Source organism: Felis catus, chromosome F1, assembly GCF_018350175.1.
Source record: "Felis catus isolate Fca126 chromosome F1, F.catus_Fca126_mat1.0, whole genome shotgun sequence".
In the NCBI taxonomy this organism is placed as follows: Eukaryota; Metazoa; Chordata; class Mammalia; order Carnivora; family Felidae; genus Felis; species Felis catus.
Window position 1 is genome coordinate 55,700,289 of NC_058384.1, and position 20,584 is coordinate 55,720,872.

Here is a 20,584-nt window from a genome sequence, read left to right on the forward strand (position 1 = left end):
TCTTCCTAATTGGATTTAGGTTTCCTGACAGAAGGGCTCATCTCCTCTGCCTTTTATGACTTTAACTGTACCCAACCTAGTCCTCTGCGCTTAGCATTTGCTCAATACATTCCAGATAAACGAACATACCTTTAGTGGATGATTGAATCCTGAAGTTTGAAGTTGATACATTGGAATGATGGCAAGGATTCTCCAAGAAACTTAGAGATGGGGTAAAAAAAAAAAAAGACATTCTTAGAGATTTAGAGACATTAAATAAGCCTATAATGGAAGTAGATAGCATACTTTCTGGTGCCCACAGGAATAGCCATTTGATAATTGGTTAATAATAACCTTAACACTCTTCTTATTTATTTATTTTTTTAAGTTTATTTATTTACTGAGAAGGAGAGAGAGAGAGGGAGGGAGGAGCAGAGAAAGGGAGAGACAGAATCTCAAGCAGGCTCCATGCTGTCAACACAAAGCCCGATGCGGGGCTCAAACTCATGAACCCTGAGATCATGACCTGAGCCAAAGCTGAACGCTTAACTGACCGAGCCACCACCCCAATCTTAACATTTTTAAATAAAGACATGCAGCACAAAAAGAAAGGAAAAACAGAATTAATGATTTATGTTAAGTCTTAGCTGAAGGATTGAAATGACTGAATTTGGGACACATATCTGTATAGTGTTTCCGAGATGATGGGAATTTCATTAAACCTTATCTTTGCTTAGATGACATGATCCTCAAGACATTCCCCCACCCATTTGTTTCAGTTCCACGCCAACCAAGCAACATTCAGATTAATAACCAGCCTTCTCGCTACTCAGTCCATGGAAAGGGGTGTCTTAGATGGGAGGGGCAAGCATTTAGGACACTGGACCTAGATATCCCTCATAATAAATTAGTAAGTTGACCTTTGGTTTAAACATTAATCTCCTGTGAACTGAGAGTGTGAGTCTCTCCCCAAGATTCTGACGACGTCTGGGATTATTGATAAGGTCCAGTTGCTGACTGAAAAGGCAGGGGCCAGACTCTGTTCTATGACTCATTCACCAAAGCAATGCCATGTTGGAAACTGCCTGACCAATAGCTAGCTGGCTTTTCCCTTGTGACATCCCTATGTTGCCTCAAGCCTTTCTTTCCAGCTCCAACATATCTTAGCATTGTAAGCTTTTGAGTCCCATTCTCGATTCTGGAATTATAACCTCCCCCTCGCCCCCCCACCCCCGGCCAAAGCCCCTTGAAAATTCCATTTATACTTTATTTAGACATATTCTGATTGGAAAAAAAAAAAAGAAAACAAAACAAAACAAAAAACCCCACATGCGGCTTCTTTTTAATAAAGGAAACTAAGTGGGAAGGTCAAATTGCTCTTAGAACTTTTTATAGGCCTGGCAACACTGGAACATTTCATCATTAAAGAACGTGTGACAAGTCACTGGGACCATTTACTGAGGGTTTCTCAGGGACAGACCAAGAATAGCAAAAGGGATCTTTGCTAAAAGACTCCATGATTTGACTTGGTTTTCCTGAGAACAGCTAGGACTAATTAGAAATAACTTACAGCTTGTATTCGTTCTATTTGAGTATTTGTTAACAAGCTCTTGTATGCAAAACAAAGATTGATTTCAAGTTAATTCATCCCTTCATCTCTTTCCCTGCCTGCCTCCATCTTTTCATTGAAATGCAAACATTTCTTGTTTAATGCCATTAATTAACAGAGGAAGTTAGGATGAAAATATCTTGAATGCTCCACCTAATTATAATCCCAGTCATGAATGCTGGAGAAAATGTGGCGTCTTAATAAAAAGAAAACAGTCTAGAACAATATTATGCAGTTTATAAATTCCACTGAACCACTGTACAAATAAACAATGCTACTGAATCACACAACAAATCATCTCACAATTAGGCCACACAAGACCAGCTGCTCTACAAAGGAGCCCCTGAGCCAAAGAGGAAAACTTTGAAGATAAATATTGCCATATGTGAAAAGAAAAAAAAAATTCCCAACCAACCTTAATTGCATGGAGCATCATTTTCCATTTGCCAATGCTATTTGCCATGGGAATAAAGGACTTCGTGTTGTGACCCATGACAGTTGCAAGTGTCTTCTTCAGTACGGGGTGTACAGAATTTCGGATCAGATTGATGGCAGTGTGGGCCTGGGTACCTGCGAAATGTGTCTCTTTCTGGCTTCACCTCTTCTCTTTCTTTACCTCGCTGGTATTTCTTAACACTCCACATACAAAATCAATTCTCCATTAATCTATGTGCAGTGTCCATTTTCTACGTCAGCTGAAGGAAGCTGTTAAGTACAGGCTGGCCTCCCAGAACTCCGAGTTGGTGGATCTCCCCAGGGCATAGACTCATTTTAGTATTTGTTAGAGTTTAACAAGAAGGCTTCCTAAATTTGATGATCCATTCCAAAGCCAAGCATTAATACTCTTTGGCTTAACTGCAATTCTTAGATTCTGCTTGCCTTCGACAGTCATTGCAGTTCTTGGATTATCCTTGTCACCCCTCCCCCCTCCCCCCCGCCCTCCCTTTTTTTTTTTTAAAGCCTTGACAGCGATTGCATTTTCAACCTCTTTTCTCAACTTATGTCCGATAGTAGCCAGGGTGGGACAATCACCACAGGAGAAACTAGAAAAATTCCCAGGGTGCAAAAGCTTAGGCAGGAATGCCCACATTTTCAGGCCTCAGCCACCATTGTGGAGCCCAGAGAGTAAAAGTCACCCAAAGACTAGAAAGAAAAATTCTTGCTCAAATTTCTGGGGATTTTTCGCTCTACTTCTAATTGTAATCGTTGGGAATGCAATACTCAGCGGGCTCTTTGGAAGAAAATCATACCTTTATTATTATTTGTAAAATGTTGATAAACCAACATTTTTTTATTCACAGGTTCAACTTACATGGAGTCTTCCTTTGGTCCATGATGGGTGAAATAGTAATACTGACATCAAAACTATACTTGTACAATATCCTATTTGCACTCTGTTTCCTAAGATAAGATATTTCCCCCATCATGCTTCACAAAAGAAGTGTTTCTCTTTCCTCTTACCTTCTCTCTCTTTGTGGAGGAAAGGAATCAAATGTGCCTGAATCAAATTAGAACCTCCCAAAGGGACAACCAAGCTTGTAGTTAGTTATAGTGTATAACATTTGCAAAATGTGGATGCAAAATGCTTTAAGGTTGATGACGGAATAATGTTACATATTTGTGAGCAGTTATCATAGTTTGTATAATATTTTATTTTAGAAAACCTGAGAAGAAAATTAGAGTTTACAGGAAGCTGAACGGGGTGCCTGGGTGGCTCCATGGGTTGAGCATCTGACTCTTGATTTCAGCTCAGGTCATGATCCCAGGGTTGTGGGATTGAGCCCCGTGTCGGGTTCCACACTGAGAATGGAGCCTGCTTGAAATTCTCTCTCTCTCTCTCTCTCTCTCTCTCTCTCCCTCTCTCCCTTTCTCCCTCTCCCTCTGTCTCCTTCTGTCCCTCTCCCTCTCTTGCAACCTCTCACTCTCTAAAATAAAATTTGAAAATAAATATATGATGGGGCGCCTGGGTAGCTCAGTTGGTTAAGCGTCTGACTTCGGCTCAGGTCACGGTCTCATGGTTTGTGAGTTCAAACCCCGCAATAGGCTCTGTGCCGACAGCTCGGAGCCTGGAGCCTGCTTCGGATTCTGTGTCTCCCTCTCTCTCTCTGCCCCTCCCCCACTCGTGCTCTGTTCCTTTCTCTCTCTCTCTTCTTCAAAACTAAACATTAAAAAAATTTTTTTAAATATATGAAATTAAAAAAAAATTATAGGAGGCTGAATACTTTCTCCTTTGCAATGGAAATACATCCTTAACAGCAACAATAAAAAATTGGAAGTACCTATTTACTTAAAAAGATATTTAGAACTTAAATTATATATAATTTGGGAGATCTTTTCTCCTGTATAGTTACTGGTTACAGGTCATCATCTCCAAGAATGTAAAGCGAGCGTCCTCCAGTATCATTTTCCCCAGGGTTGCTTGGGCTACAACTCTTTCATTAAGTCTGCTCTATATTTGAAATCAGTAGTGTTAACACAAATAGTGTCTGCAGTGATGTTGGAAAGAACGATGGTTCCCTGATGTCTCCTGGGTCAAATACAACGCTCCTGTTTGTTATGAACTCCAACTTAACACAATAGTTAAGATCATGGCTTATGGAGGCACATGCATTTGGGTCAGTAAAGTTGTGTGTGCATAGAAGTGCTCAGTTATTAAGTGGAAGTGGTATAGATGAGATCAGGTTAAAGCAGTTCCTTAAGGCAAAAGTAAGTTGCATGTGCAAAAACAGAGATACTCATAGGGCATCCCGTTGCTACATTGCTTCTTCTGTCTCAGCATGGGCATATGGCCTCATGGAAGTTCCCTATTATCAATTGACTGAGGAGAGGTTCATTTATACCTTGTTTACAGATCGTTCTGGATGGCATACTGGAACTAACCCAAAGAAAATAGTTACAGATTTATAGGTCCACTCTGCGGTGGCCCTAAAGACAGGAGCAAGGAAAAGTCTATTAGTGTGCAAAACTTTAAGCAGTGTAATTAGTTGTTCGTTTTGCTTAGAAGGAGAGGGTAAGAGATGGCAATGTACAATGGTTCGTGGGCTGCGGCTATTGGCTTTTCTAGATGGTCAGAGAATTGGAAGGCACTCAAGTGGAAAATTAGTGACTGGAAAATTAGTGACAAATCCTTGCTAATAGGAGAGACCAGCACTGAGCCCCTAACATGGCACCACTCCCTGGTGGGTTTAACCAGAATGCCTGGTGGCAGGTTGATTGCATTGGGTCAATTCCTAGTAAGAGACAACACCAGCATTTTGTTCTCATTGGGATAGAATTTACTTCTAGAAGTAGATTTCGCCTTACCTTCCGGCTAACACTTCTGCTAACACTACTATCTGTGGATTTAGAGAATACCGTGACCACCATAGAACATTGCTTTTGACAAAGGGCTTTATTCTACAGGAAATTAAATACTGCAGTGGGCTCATACTCATGTAATTCAGTGGTCTTACTGGGTCCCCATCACTCTGAAGCATTTGGCCTGATAGAATGGTAATGTCGCTTTTTGGAGAATTGTTACAGAGTCAACTGGATGTCAACAGCACGGATGACCATAGTAATAGCCTCCAAGATGCTTGATCTGCCCTAAACTTGTGAGCAACAGATGGTCCTTTTTCTCTTTTAGATAGGATTGATCTATCTCACAGAGATAGAAATGTGGATGGTTTCTCTTATTCTCACCCCTAGTGATAAACGAGTGGAATTTTTTCTTCACGTCCATTCTCTGTTGGTCTAGAGGTCTTAGTTATCAAGACAATGGAAACAGTAATGGTTTCATTAAACTGGAAGTTGAGAACCTGGAGAGGGTCCCATGCAGTACCGTGGCAGAGTATGCAGCTCTTCTGTACAATGATGTATCTATCATTGGGGTTGGAGACTCGGAGGCAGTAAGAGGCTCACTTTGGTTTTGGTTTAGCCTCATAGATTCCAGCCTATCTTCATGGATTTGTTGAGTTGTCCTCATGGATTGTTCTTGCTCTCCCCTACTTTGTGTCCATCTTTCATTTCCTGAAACCCTTCCCTTTTGACGTCAGGCCCAACAGTACTTAAACTGTTTAGCCAGTTCCTAGGATTGTGTATGGTCAAATATATATTGTTCCTGGTAATTTTGCTTCTTGGATTGAACTCTAATTAACTGATTAAATTGGATTCCGATATCTGCCTCTAGCTATAAATGTGGTCATAGGCAAACCTCTCTATGTGGCTTTTCTCATTTATAAAATGGGGATAATACCAACTATCATATAGGATTGCTGTGAGGATTATATGAGCTAAGAGCTGAGCACTCTGCAAGACATAGGAAGCACTCAATAAATGGTTACTACTACCTACAAAACATGACTTTAACTCCAGATGATTTTACACAGTATCAGGGAGTTTGGAGGCCGGAAAACATTTTGAGATGTCATCTGAACCAGTAGCTTGCCTTTAAAAGATCAAACTTTCCAATCTTTTTTTTTTTTTTGGGGGGGGGGAAGCTTACCCTTGCCAGTTTAATGTCACTATACCCAGTGTTATTTATAAGCTATATTGCAGAGAGAATTCCTTCAATGTTTGTTATTGCTGAGCAAGGGGTTTCAAAACTAAATATTAGATTTTACAATCCAAAGGAATGCTATTCTGCAAAGTAATCTTTCTGAGTCTTTTTTTTCCTTTTTCTTTTGTAAATGATGGAAATTGGAAAAATTATCTTCAAAGTCCTTTCTAATTCTAGAATGTTATAAAGATTATATTCATATAATCATACAAAGGCTATTCATTTATCCAGGGAAGATTTCTTTGCTTTTTGGAGGCAGAAGTAGGGATTTCTGCTTGGACATTGTCTTCACAATTAGTTTTTTCAGGTCAATCCAGAGAGAAAGTCTCATTACATTGTAGCTAACCCTTGTTTGTTTCTCAAACTAAGCTTGTGTTATGAAACTTGGCATCAAAGAATTCAGGGCTCTTTCCAAAAGTCAAATCATTGTCTAAGGAAGAAAATGTGCTGTCATTGAAGATATTCTGGTAGACAGTACAAAAATGGGATTACACGAATTTTGGGGGTAACATTAATACCATCTCGGAGTATTACTAGCATTTAATTTGACTGTTTTTATGTTGGCAAATGAGAGGAAGCAAAGACTTCCTCTATCTGCCCTAAATTGGAACGTGTGAAGAGTTAGGAAGTTCAAGGTTAAGCCTTGGGCCCGGCATTTACTAGCTTTTCCCTCAGGATTTGTGGAAGTTTTAGGAACTTCATCTATAATATGGGTATGATGTATCTATCTAGACTTCTCAGAGAATTGTTGTGAAGCACAAATAAGATAATAGGTATGAGGACCTCTACTCACGTGAAAGCACCAAGAGTACAAAGCAGAATTTGGCAGACGGTGGGTGGCCGCTTAGGTCAATTAGTCTATTGTCTGTTTTTGCACAGCCCATGAGCCAAGAGCGATACCGGTGAGCATTTGCCTCACTTTACTGATAGGGAACATCAACTCTAAACCCCAACTATAAAACATGTTACCACCCCCCCCCCAATAATTTCTATCTTCTTATTAGTAGATCCATACTATACAAAATTACAGTCAATTTTATTATTGTATTTTGAATTTTATTAATAAAAATTGCGACAATTTGTCTTCTTTTTTATTATCTAAATACTTAGACAATATCCTCCATTCTGGTTCCACAAAGCCTAAAATATTTGCTATCTGATTTTCCAGAAAAAGCTTGTCAGTCCCTGCTATGTTGGGCAAAGGGCTTTGTATTATTAATAATAAGCAGAGTTCTTGCTCACATGCAAAGTTTGTTGTAAACTATTTGTTTGCTTTTTCCTAGTTATAGTACATTTCTTTGTTTATACTTTAATTTGTATAACACCACATTCTAACAAATAGCAAAGAGAGAAAGAAATCTGTTACCTAGCTGAATTGTAATCTTTTTCTCTTAAAGTCTATTTATTTTTAGGAGAGACAGAGACAGCATGAACGGAGGAGGGGCAGAGAGAGGGAGAGAGAGAATCGCAGAGAGGCTCCACACTGGGGGCACAGAGCCCAATACAGGGCTTGAACTCACAAAACCAGGAGGTCATGACCTGAGCTGAAGCCAAGAGTCAGATGCTTAACCGACTGAGCCACCCAGGTGCCCCTTGATGGATTATAATCTTCATTTTAACAACCGAATTGCAAAATTGCCAACTTCCAGATTTGTGAAAATGTAAAGAAAAAAAGAGAAAGTTAACCAAAAAGAATCTGAAGAACCAAACTAAGAGGGGAGCTCCTGGCTTGTGTCTTATGTTCCCCAAAGCCTTTGGGGGGCTTCTGTGATGGGTGGACTCAGGGGGGCCCTCAGAAGAAGAGCTGGGTTTTGAGAAGATGCACCAGGGAGCCTCCTGCAGGCAGGCAGGCAGACAGGCAGGAGCTTCCTTACCTGCCTCAGACGGAAAGTCCGGCGGCTCTTGTTATGACAGTAATCACATCTTTATAGGCAGACAAGTCTTTAAAAATGAATCGAAGTTAGTTGGGTCTGAGAATGATTCCAAATGTGGGTGTAGTTAAACGAAATACAAAAGACCAAGAGTCATCTTCATGGGCCATGGCTTTTCTTGCGTGTTTTCGTGACACATGTTGTTATCTTCATTCCAGGAAAAAAAAAAAAAAAGGAGAGAACATGGAGAGAAAGGAAAGGCGAATGATTTTCAAATGTATACTACCCATTATTGTTTCAAGTGCTTGTCTCACACAATGCCTGGAGTGTCTTTGTTAGACATTAATTAGGCAAATTTGATTTTCTAAATGAGGTGAACCAGAATGGCAAAGGTGGTGTTTCTCTCCTGTGAGGGGAAGTCAGGGGGAGATGAAAGAGAGAATAACCTTTACCTCATAATTTCCCTTCCCCTCCTCTCTGCACAAGCCACATTAGTCTCTCAGTGAAGGTACTTGGAGAAACTTGCTAAAATTTTCCCTCATGCTTGAAATTTACTTACCCTGGGTAACAGGAAATGTGGAGTCTTGTGATGTAGATTGTTATACCAGATGGTAATCTTAGCACATGCTATTTATGTAGATCAGCCGTGTGTGTGAGTCATCCATTTGGGGCTGACCTCAGCCACTGGGAAATTGGGTTCCATACCACTCTTGTTAATAAATAATAATAATAATAATAATGGCACTGATTATGTGTCATTCGGATGCACATTTATGAGGCCATTACCTTTACATGACATTAAATGTGGAATTTTTTTTTTTTTTCCTAAATAGTACTTTGTCACCAACTGGTTCTATTGCCAGATTGTTGTTTCTTATCAGCTAGGGCAAACACAAAATTTAACTCCGTTAAATAGGTGATTAAAATACCTGCCACTTGAATTGTACTGATAATTGACTGCCTTGACTACATCGCTCTTCTATCCAGCAAGTTTCTCTTCTTATTCAGAGTGCTCTCTTTTTGAGTTATCCTTTTAAGGCTGAGTTTGGGTGGAGGGATCCACATTATTTCACCTTCCCTCCCCTTTAACCTTAACTGACTATGTGAGCTGTGGAAAACATTTTCGTCTTTATTATAATTTTGAGGATCTGGTGGTTACAAGTAAGCCAGGCAGTAAAGGTTATGTGGAGATAAACTCTTCAAGGTCAGGAAGTATGTCTTCTTTGCTTCCAACCGTCTGTCCGTTCAGGCCTTCTGCCTCCTCTCCCCTACCTTGCTTCCCTCCTGACTCCTTTACTGGCACTTTTCCCTTAACAGGGCCTAGAGCTGTGTTTTGCCCATAAAGGCCAACGTCGCTTTGGCTGGGGAGCCATCTGCCGGCATTTTCCCATGTGGCACTTGGCTGTCCCTGGCTTTCAGGGCTCCCCACTGACGCTCTGTTCTCTCATTGACATCGGATGCCACTTTCCTGCATATCCGACTCCCCCTCACATTTCACAGCACCTGGACAAATGTGCCTCTTCTTGCTTTTCTTCCTCTTCCTTCCCAGCTGTTGTTTACTTCTAAATTTGGTCAGATATTGGACCTAGGGGAAGTGCAAAACCGAGATTCACCCCCTCTGACATTTCTTTCACCCAGCTCTTGTTTTTCTTGGGCTCCTTCCGTTATGCCATGTTCCTGCTCCAGCTTCCTTCTGGCAGGAGGTGTCATTGCCCTCCTTCCTCTTTCTCCGCCTCCTTTTCTCAGGATGCCTTCAGAACTTGATCTGGTACTGGCACTGTTTACACAGGCAATGATGTGGGGTCATCCAACATTTCTGATCATTTCCTGTTTGTCTCTTGGAGACGGATGCCATCATCTCTCTTTTGCTTGGTTTCTTTTACTCCTAGATAACATTTCTGACTCAACATTGTTAGGATAACAACTCTGAGGTTTAATGGTAATGAGTGTATATGCCTTTTTTTTCTTGGCTTCTGATTACGACCAGAGTCCTTCACTTTTTAGGCTAAATGTGGATCAGAAGACAGAGATAGCAAGTTCATAAGGGGTTTTAATTTGCACAGAACTCCTCTGAAGCACCATAATGATGAAGGTACAAAAGAGGCACCTTTCTTTCTTTCTTTCTTTCTTTCTTTCTTTCTCTCTCTCTCTCTCTCTTCTCAAGTTAGTTAACATAGAGTGTAGTCTTGGCTTCAGGAGTAGAACCCAGTGATTCATCTCTTATATATGACACCCAGTGCTCATCCTGAAGAGTGTCCTCCTTACTAAGAGGCAAGTTTCAGGCACCTGGGTGGCTCAGTCGGTTAAGCCTCTGACTTTGGCTCAGGTCATGATCTCACAGTTTGTGAGTTCAAGCCCCGCATTGGGCTCTGTGCTGACAGCTTAGAGCCTGGAGCCTGCTCCAGATTCTGTGTCTCCCTCTCTCTCTGATCCTCCCCCACTCATCTTCTCTTTCTCTCTCCCTCAAAAAATAAATAAACATTAAAAATAATTTTAAAAAAATAAGAGGCAAGTTTCAATGGGAAATAGGAGACATTGTTTTACCTCTTTCTGGTGGCAGTTAAAGAGTTAACTGTCAGTGACATTCGGCTGCCAATATTACTGAGCCTTAATTTTAGGTAATTTTATTTTTTTTTATTTTTTTTTATTTTTGGGACAGAGAGAGACAGAGCATGAACGGGGGAGGGGCAGAGAGAGAGGGAGACACGGAATCGGAAACAGGCTCCAGGCTCTGAGCCATCAGCCCAGAGCCCGACGCGGGGCTCGAACTCACGGACCGCGAGATCGTGACCTGGCTGAAGTCGGACGCTTAACCGACTGCGCCACCCAGGCGCCCCAATTTTAGGTAATTTTTGATTTTGTTTTTGATTGTTTGTTTTGTTTGTTTGTTTTAGGTACCTTCCCGAGTGAGGCACGGAGCTACAAGGTCTCTAGGATCTTTGGAGTGAGGTCCTTTATTATCAAGGACTTTCTGGGCACAGCTTCCCCCAAGGGTACAAGTTGTGTCTTGGCAATTCACCTGCCCTTTCTCCTGCTCTCAGGAGCACCCCTCATACCTCAGAGGAAACAACTCTTCACGGCCTATGAAGGTCTTGGGGAGACTCATCTGAGACCGTCTTGGCTCCCAGCTGGGAAGGGCAGTCTGGCCTCAGTAAGACCGCAGGCTTCAGATAGCAGATCAATGGAATCAGATCAATGTAAGGTGGAGCTCCAATCCCAGTGACTGTAACATCCAACAAGTAGCAAAAGCTCTCTTTGTTTTAAATTCCTCATGTATGAAATGGGAATATTATAGCATCCACCTCATAAAGTGGCTATGAGGATAAACAGAGAATCGTGTAAAGTACCTGGCACCAGTAGAGGCAGCTATTTTTATCTATGAGCCAGTAGGTAGAACATTTCTATGCTCCCCCCATCCTGAAATGGAGATGCCTTTACATCATCCTTCATGGCTATTTTAACGACTTTTGTCATTTGACTTCTAAGTGCCCATCATAAGCTTTCAATCGAGCCAAATGCCTGTAAAACAATATGAATAACCATTATATAAACAGTCTCTGCAGAGCTCTTGGGATCCTGAAATTTGGTCAGAATTTTTAGATCAGCATTTTATGAAGGCCACTGAAAAGCAGAGCATTTTGAGTCCAGGATTATCACGAAACTAACCACGACGTCCCCCCTGCCATAAAATGTTAACACCTTACAATCATACAAGATACTAAGTAGTAACATACGGGTAGAATGTAAGAGGTCAAGACTAGAGTTAGGAGATATAGATTTCAGGATTGGCTCTTCCAGCTCTAAAATCCTATGATCCATGATGGTGATCTCCTAGATTATAAACTTTTTGAAGGCTTTATTGATTTCTGGAAGGAGGTAGATGGGTGTTAGAATTTACAGTGATCTGAAACAGAATGAATTCCTATATTGCCTTCTGGGCTTATCTGAAAATTCTACTTCTCTCTGAAAATTAACTAGTCTTTCCAAATAATGAGCCTTACAGTAATCTGTCCATGCAGTGAGCATCTGTCTGCATTTCACAGATTTCTTATGCAAAGCTCACCCTTCATATAAGGGACTTGCATGCTGATTTCAAAGTGATATAATAATCTAGTTAAGGAGATAAACAGTTTAACCTTGAAACACGAAGAGCATGATATGATTATAAAGCAATTTATCAACATAGACTGTACTTGTTCTCTTGGGTTTTCCTTAACACACAGGGTACATACTCAAAGCTGAGTATTTTGTTCTTTTCTGAAGCTTTTTTCCCCATTCACTTGTTAAACTGCTAAACATCGTATCTATAAGATGCTGTAGGAAATAAGAATTAGAAAATTCTTGAATATGATCAATAAAAGTGCCTTTTATAAAGGATAATGAACACTAGTTTAAGATTCTGACTACAGATATCAACAGGATGGCTGATCAACGTGATGGTTCTATTAGAAAATGCCAAGAATCCAAAGACACTTGTGTGATGAGTCACTGCCATTTCGCTTCTTCCACAAATGGTCTTAACCTAAGCAGGACTCTTAAATCAACAAATGGTAGTTGCTAGAAAGGCATTTTTCAAATTAGCAATGAAGCATTAATTGCTTTTCAGTTTTTATTGGTAGTCTTTTTAGCCTATGGCATGAAATTTGGAGTCTGAAAGATGTACAGATTGGGCCCAATCCTCATCCAATGTGTAAATTCATCCCACATTTTCTGTGAATGTCCAGTCCCTTAAGACACCAGTACCATCCACTAAAGACAGAATCTGAACCCACATATGTAACTAAAGCCACATATGTAACTAAAATAAAGCCACATATGTAACTAAAAAATTTCTAATGATCACATTTAAAAGTAAAAAAGAAACAGGGGCGCCTAGGTGGCTCAGTTGGTTGAGCGTCCTACTTTGGCTCAGGTCATGATCTCACAGTTAGTGGGTTCGGGCCCCATGTCGGGCTCTGTGTTGACAGCTCAGAGCCTGGAGCCTGCTTGGGATTCTGTGTCTCCCTCTGTCTATGCCCCTCCTCTCCTTACGCTCTGTCTCTCTCTGTCTCTCAAAAATAAATAAAAATGTTAAAAAAAATTTATAAAAAAAAGTAAAAAGAAACAGGTGAAATTAACTTTAATACTACATTTTATTTAGCTTAATATTCCCCAAATATTATCAGTTCAGCATGTAATCATACAAACATTGCTGAGGTATTTCGCATTCAAGTTTTTTATACCAAGTCTTCAAAATCCAGTGTATTTGACATTTAAAACACATCTTAACTTGGACGAGGTACACTTTAAGTGCTCAATACTCACATGCACTTAGTGGCTACTGTATCAGACAGCATAGACCTATATAGTCACAAAGGAAAAAAATCACTCCAATAAGCTCTGACCCTCCTCCAGAAAGCCATCATATTTTCAACAGTGTAGGTATAAGAAATTTCTTCTTTGTTTTGCACTGAAATCTGCATGCTTTCAATTTCTACACTTAGTCTGTGTTCTACCTTCACAATAATACTTAAAAAAATTTTTTTAACATTTATTCATTTTTTGATAGAGAGAGACAGAGCGTGAGTGGGGGAGGGGCAGAGAGAGAGAAGGAGACACAGAATCCAAAGCAAGCTCCAGGCTCTGAACTGACAGCACAGAGCCCAATGCGGGGCTCGAACTCACGGACTGTGAGATCGTGACCTGAGCTGAAGTCAGATGCTTAACCCACTGAGCCACCCAGGTGCCCCACAATCATATTTTTAATACTACTGAAATGTCACGTTGGCTTTCAGTAGCATATCATGATGTATTCTGGTTCCTTTCAAGTTTTCTTCTCTTAAACCACGTGTCTCTATTTTTTACTTTTGAAATTGGAGTTTTTAGATCAGCTACAGAATTTTCTATTTAAATTTATTACGTTTCTCCTTGCTAGTTGGCTGATTGTTCGTGACTGACAAAATCTCTTTTGGAGCAGAATCCTCTCAACTAATTAATCAGGTATCTCTTTCTGGTTCATGTTGTCTATATAGGTCATCAGCACATCAGCAGTGTCCTCATTGAATTCAGGGAGAAATACGTTTAGGGCATCCATGGCTTGTTGTGAGAATATTCTTTCCAGGTTAGGTGCCCTCTATGGCTACCTCGCTTAGGTTACATTTAGACAGTTATAAAGTCACCAACCAACTAATCATTTTGGTACACATTTCTTCATTTTCCCCATTGGGACATCATGACTCACCTTGTCAAATGTCCTCCCCAGACGGTCAAAGTTCTCAGCTGTCAGAACAGGAAATAAGTTAATACTTCTTGCTTAATTCAGTGAACCCAGAGTGAGCTTGGTCCAGAACCACATTTTTCTCTCCCCAGGCTTCTGTCACTTTTCCTGTTCTTCAGAGTTCTTCAAAATAATTGACCATGGCTCATGGTTCTCATCCTTTGGTTTTCTTATTGCAGGAATCTTATATACAATAAGTGGTTGTCTTTCTTCATTCTTTTATCGTCATTCATTCTTCCCTAAATTTTCAAACATTCTGGCGTAAGTTACATGACTATAAGTTTTTAACATTAACTTATTGAATGAAATAATCTGGAGAGAGAGATAGACAGAGACAGAGAGACAGAAAGAGAGACAGAGAGGGAATTGCCCATCAGGGCAATTTCTGAAATCAGAAGGGTCTTATAACTAGGGTAATTAGAAGACATTTGCTTCTTGGATCACAGAAGAGGGAGAACAAGTTTTTGCCATAGAAAGCATGATTCCAAGGGTCTACTGATATCATTTTACTCTCCCTTTGTCTTTCTCCCCAACTGATTCACTTTTTTTGGTGGTAGTGCTTGTTCTGCTATTCTCTTTGTATTATTCCAACTTGCTGCTTCTCTTTAAATTAAAGGAGTAGGCTTATTGTCTTTTCCAGGAATATAAATGATAGATCTGAAGGTTTTGTTTTGTTTTGTTTGTTTTGTTTTGTTTTGTTTTGTTTTGTTAGCACAGAAAAGCCACCAATCACAAGTCTGGTAGAAGAATATTTATTTCCTTCAGCTCCTTATAAAGCAATGTTCTATGTATGGCCCCAAATTGGGTCATGTTGTCAGCTCATCATTGACTACATTGTATTTTACTTTTCTTTTTGCAAGACTGGCTTATTCAGTATTCCATGAATTGCTGGATGTTAGGGGCTCTATGTTACTAGTCTCTGCATTATCAGCCCTTATGTTCAATAGTCACTTCATAAATGCCATGCCATAAATGAATAAATGAATGAATGAATCCCTTATATGCCACTTAAATAAAACTTTTACCTGAGTGCTTCCTGTTCTGAAATACTAATTTACTAGTTAACCTATTACTATGTTGGATAGCCTCCATGATAAAAAGCTTTTCTTTTGTATGAAGCTAAAGCCTACCCTCAAAACTACCATTTTCCCATAGAAAACATCTTTCCCATGTACTTACTCTACATATTAAACTGAAGGCTTCAGGCCTGGTGAAGACAGCAATTTTGTTTTCAACAGGAAGTACTGTGCTTATTCCTTTGCTTGTTCAACCATCTTCATTCCAGTGGCATTCCAGCGGCAAGCTTCTGGCATGCCAACCACACAGGTCATTTAGGGAGAAATCCAAATTCCATTTAGACACATTTTGAACTCCTCTAAATATTGTACTTTCTCAGGCTTCCAGGGAGCCAGTGTTTATCACTGGATGAGTACAGTTACAGAGAGATCAAGGACTTAGTTTATTCTGGGTCACATCCATTATAATGGCCTAGTTTAGGCCAAAGAGTCCTCTTGTTCCCAACCCCTTTCCTTTCGTCTTAGACCGAAATTTTCAGCAATGTTGTCCTCCTTCCCAGGATGAACCCACCCTGGAGCCCAGGCTGTGACTGTTCTTTCTTTACTCCAGATCAGCAGTGCTTACTTACTCTCATAGTTCTTACTCTCTCCTAGACCCATTGCCAGACAATACAGTACGAAGAACCCAGTATCGGACACTCATATTTGGCTCAGGGCTGGTTTGTGAATCACATGTCAGAACAGAACTTTAAATCTCATGTCCAACACAAAGAGATGACGCCAGGGCTTTGAAATGTCTTTAAACATGAAATATGTCAATTCGGTGACCACCCTCCCCTACTTCCCCCGCAAGCTCTGCTCCCTTCTTTCTCCTGCATTGTTTTGAGATGTTTAGAGGTTGTGTCATCTTTGTTTGTGAAACACAATTTTAGGATAAAGGTATGTCAATGTTGTGAACCTGCACTAAATACTGCAAGAAACATGAGACCATGATCATAATGTCTTTGATCACATCGATTACACTAATTAAGAATTCCACTGAGGAGAGTGCTGTGGAATCACGTAAACCCTGTGAATTACCTAATAATGATAGAAATATTCAAAGCATTAGTGATTAATGAACAGATGTGAAGAGGCAATGCAAACTTATGGGAAACCATTTCTAATGGTGATGTCAGCAAGGAACGATTTGCAGACATAATTACTAAAAAATTATCAGAGATTTCCTTGTCAAGTATTTTGTATGTTTATAAAGCTGTTGGTGACTCATTTTAGAAGTCTGGGAGACTTATTTGATTTGGAATCAGGATTTTATTATAGCTTAGCTGTTATGTAATAGTTTACTCAGACTGATGGGGAGATATTCTTCCATGTCAACATAACTTGTATGTGTGCAGTGCGATTTCCTTGTAGTTATTTCAGCAATTCATATCTGAATGCTTTCCCATATTTTCATGCCTAAGTATATTCTCAGTTGGTAAAACAGAGTTCTTGAGTGGTTATGAGATTAATTAGTCAATAGATTACCGCTGACTCTGATGGGTTAGGGCATTGGAACAAAGTTGCTTTGGATTTTAAAGCTGGTATTGTCATGTGAAGTGACTGTTTCGGGAATACCATTGAGTCAGTGTATGAGATTTTTGTCATATATATGTCATGTTACTTAGCACCGTAAACCAAAGTCTTCTATGGCTTTACCAAGGGCGGTACGACATTAATCAAGCTTTATCCACATGCCCTCAAAATCCCAATGTTTGAGTGCAAAGTCATCTGGGAACATCCAGTTTTTAGGTTGGCTGGGAAACTATTGTTTGATCAACACCTCTAGTTGCTAACTAGAAAGAAGCATTTCATTTGGAGTTTCCAAAATACTAATAGCAACCAGATAGACATTATGTCTGTCCTTTGCCTCAAATTTTAATGATGTTGTTGTCTCCAGAACAACTCCAAAAGAAACATAGCCTGAAAAATGTGGTGCTTTCCAAGAAAGGTTGGGTGTTATCTTTGCTCTAAAGGGGACAGTGTGGAGAAATAATGAAATAGAATGAGCAGAGAGGGCTCCTGTATTCTGTTCCTGGTTCTTCAACTGCCTAGCTGCTACTGTACCATTGATAATTTTTCTGGCTTCTTTTTGTATAAGTTTCTTTATCTGTTGACTCAGGGAAGCAGAATTTGATCATGCAGCTATATAATTCTTCTGAATACTTGCCTACATGGGCTTATATGTAGATATGGGATCTTATTTAAACACTTGTAAATGGGATTATTTTATTACTTGATATCCTACGTGATAGTCCTTTCTGCCTTTGTAATATATATTAGCATGGAGAGGAACAAGGAGGGAAGGAGAGCATAATGAAAAAAGAGGATTTGAAACAATAGGTGAAAAGTAATAGACTTGTTCCTGTGGGTAAATGAAGGTCAATAACGTATTTTGGATGATAGCTACGTAAGTCTTCAATGCAAACAACAGAAATGCCTCTGTTTTGTGGTAATGAATAATGAAGAACATTTTATGATCCAGAAAAGTCAGAAAGTCACTGTATAAAGGCATCACTTCCTTTTGGCCAGTTTTTCATTTACAATAAACAAAGCTTCTATTTTAATTCCTGAAGCACACATTGTCACGCAAGATGGTCCCAAGAGGAAGGAATTGTGCTTCCTTTTGGCATGTTTTGGAAGTTTTCTAAAGCAGCAATGTGCTCTACCCTTTCACGGTGAATGTCCACGCATCCGTGTAATACCTCGTGGGATAAGGCTGAATAAGAACAGGGACATGCGAGTACTTCCTTCTCTGGTCCAGTCTATTTTCAAGTCTCATCTTCAGCTTCTTCCATATTCTAATGTCCAGTCAGCCTGTGGCACTGGAAAAGCCATGCCCCCTGCAGTCTACCTAGTTGTTGATGCTCTTCTCTCTACCTCTGCCTGTCAGACTCCTGCCCATTGTCTAATCTTCACTTCACATTTCATCCTCTTGAATCATACTCACCTGCCAACTTTCTTAATCCCAATAACGTGCCACGTTTCCTCCCTCCGCCGAATTCTAACTGCTTCATGCTCGACTTTATCTCTCTACTCTATTCCCAAGGGACCCGGAGCAGAAAGTGTCTGGCATTGTTACTGTCGGGCTTGAACAATTGTAAAGGAATGGATGACTGTTATGTACCTTGCATGTCCTTCTTGTGATTCCTGGGGACAAAGTCTATGATAGATTCCTCTATGTCTCCTATAGTGTCCAGCCAGGTCCATGTATATGTAGGTGCTTGGTTATCAGTTGAACTGAACTGTGCCTCCTGGATTTCCTTGAGTACGAGAAACTATGAGCTTGTTGTCATTTAAAATAAAACTACCATGACAGGTTTTTGGATCATTGAGTATCTAATGTTGCTCCATTGATGCTGTATAGGGCTTCTGAAATATTAGGATATAACCATACTAATGTTATAGACTACCTAAAACCATGTTACAACAGAACTGCATAAGTTGTTTGTTGTCTCTGGATATGACCATTTAATTTGTTGGACAAGAAAACAGGGAGGTGTCTACTATCCTCAGTTATTGCTGTTAGATCAGACGCTGGGTGGCAAGTCTTCGTGCTCTGAGTCCAGGACTCATTTCCTACAACTTGCTGCCTTGGCTTTCCCAGAACATGAAGATCAGATTAAAAATAATAAGTCTCTGAGCAGATTTAAGTACTTGTTTGCCACTGGCTTGAGAAAATTGGGTGCAGTGTTCAGCAAAAGTAGTTTCCTTTTTATTTAGTTGCAACTCTTTAAGAGCTCTTAATTTTAAGTCACTTTCATTAAAGTGGGTATTTGCATCTGAAAGCATGTCTCTGATTCTTCAAGGTACTTCAGAGGTCAAATTTCACTACGAAACTACACTTCCTTCAAAATATACTTTTAGGTGCCAGAGATTCCTTCTAGCTGAGTAATGAACATTTCTTTAGTATTAAACAATCACAGTCATTGGAGGTTAGAAAGATCTTAAGACTATCAACTCCACCGATCTTATTTTATATTCAAGGAGACTGAAGGTTAGAGGGGTTCTAACTCTATAAACCCTCCTGCTCCTCCAGCAGCCAAGACCAGGAATAGAAATCTTTCCAAGATAACAGATAGCTATCGTCATCTGTGTTTAAAGGCTGAAGAATATTAAGGAATCCTGGGTCTTGCCCTCAGGAGGGTTATATGATAATGCTACAGCTATTGGGAAATTCATTTGCTAATGATCATTGAAGAGATATTTCCAAGGGTAAACAAGCAGGATTCAGACGCTGACTTGACCTGGATGATTCAAGGATGAATGTTAGAGACATCAAGGAGGGTGGTGATGGAGGAAGGAGCTGTTGTTAAAATAACCCCAGGCTTTGTCATGGCCACAGCCTCTAGCCAGTGAGTTCACAGAAGTCTGGCACCTTCTTTCACTGAGTGTCTCCAGCTTTGAGGACACTGGTCTACCTCATATTAGTGAATGTGTGTTAAATGAATAAATGACCTGATAAGAGAGTGGTGGCTAGATCTTTATTTAAAAAGACAGAAAGGTGGGTCGCCTGAGTGCCTCAGTCGGTTGAGAGTTTGACTCTTGATTTGGACTCAGGTTCATGATCCCAGTGTCCTGGGATCTAGTCCTGCATTGGGCTCCATGCTGAGTGTGGAACCGGATTAAGATTGTTTCTTTCACCCCCTCTGCCTCTATCCCCAACTTACATGCAATCTCTCTCTCTCTAAGAAATAAAAAAAGAAAGGAAAAAAAGAAAGAAGAGGAACCAAATAAAAAAATGAATAGCACACTAAACAATACCCCAAATATATCTCTAGTACGGGGTTATAAATATTTAAGGTATCATTAAAGGCTTTGTTAACTAAATCTGGATTGAGAAATTGGACTTGAGTTACTTAGGTATGAAAAACAAAGCAGACATAAATAAATCACGCAATAGAAATCACAAAAACAGTGTGCAAGAGATCAGCCATGATGCAAAGTTGGGCTCTCAGTGTTTGCTTATTCATTTATCCATTCATCCATCAAACACCTGCCTAAGTGCCATTTGGTGGGATACAAAAACATCAAGGTGATTGCCTTTGCGGAGCTCAGGAATCTACTCCAACTGTCCCCCTTCTTACACCAAATTCATATGTTCTATAGTATAAAATAAAATGAGAAAATGAGAAAAATGTTGAATGGAAAATATCTTAAAGGAAGTTTGGCATTATTCATCATGTATTCTTAATAGGAGTTTAATGGTGTTACTTAATTTTTAATTTTGTCTCCATACCTGGGAATTTGAAAATGATTCTGGCATTTCCTCCAAAC

At 39.9% G+C, this 20,584-nt stretch overlaps 1 long non-coding RNA gene across 1 annotated transcript; it reads right to left on the reverse strand.

Annotated features, from left to right (window-relative positions):
- Positions 1–134: 134 nt before the first annotated feature.
- On the reverse strand, positions 135–14,467 carry LOC123382787. Its single transcript, XR_006591738.1, has 3 exons — positions 14,217–14,467; positions 8,000–8,203; positions 135–200 (listed from the first exon to the last, which is right to left on the reverse strand). It is a non-coding gene; the product is annotated as an uncharacterized LOC123382787 (long non-coding RNA).
- Between the last annotated feature and the right edge of the window lie 6,117 nt (positions 14,468–20,584).